Source organism: Pseudomyrmex gracilis, unplaced genomic scaffold, assembly GCF_002006095.1.
Source record: "Pseudomyrmex gracilis isolate BER0280 unplaced genomic scaffold, ASM200609v1 scaffold_1785, whole genome shotgun sequence".
Lineage (NCBI taxonomy): Eukaryota > Metazoa > Arthropoda > Insecta > Hymenoptera > Formicidae > Pseudomyrmex > Pseudomyrmex gracilis.
This window is the reverse complement of record NW_018022369.1, coordinates 1-937: the sequence shown is the minus strand read 5'-3', so window position 1 is coordinate 937 and position 937 is coordinate 1.

Below are 937 nucleotides of genomic sequence, written 5' to 3'. Positions count from 1 at the left end.
ACATCTAAAATGTACGTGTTTAATACATAAGTAAAATATTGTTTTATCTGCCAGAACACCATAACAAGACAAAGAAAATATCGAGAATACTTAATAATAATGAATAAGCACATAATAGGAAGACAAAACGCTACTTAATATATATATATATATATATATAATATATAATATATAATATAATATATATTGTGACGTGGTGTTCGCGCCGCTTCCCCCCCTTGCCACAAAAGATATCTTTTAAAAGAGTCCAGAAGTGTGGGCCGGTCTTAAGCGCCGGGATCCTCCAAGGCTTACACACCGTATTACGTTTTAGTTGCTTATTTTTTTGTTTTGTTTTTTTTTATAATATGTAAAATTGGCGCCTCATCACCCGAGGGCTCACCCCGCCGAAGGACATCGAGGGAGACAAGCAGACGGGAAACCTAGCGAGGAACAAGGCGCGAGCCAGAACCCAGGGAATCGAGAAAGCGCCAGTGGCAGCGCGCAGAGGCTACGGTCCTGACTCAGTCGGCAGGCTCGACCCTTTACGCTAAGGAGCGCAAGCGGCACGCGAACGACAGCGTCGCCAAGCGGCAGTAACCCCCTGCAACTATTAGCGGACAAGTTTGTCTTTTGAGGCCAGCTACCAGATCGGAGGAGCTTAAGAGCCGAAAGAAGATCTTCTGGAGGTCNACCCTAGCCAGCCGGACACGATACGATTGGACAGACAACGGAGGAATCCTGTAAAGAGAAAACACGTTCATAATTCGCNGGTCAAGCTCTTGTAGCTCGCGCGACCGCGAGCGCCGCGCTTGATATCACGCCGCGCTCTGATTGGCTGGCGAGGCCGACCCCACGCGATCTTAGCGCGCCCCGGTGCATCGACTCCGAATTGACCGCGATCCTCGCTCTCTTGGTCGCTAACCCTTGTACAAGTCGAACGCACGGAAGGACTCAC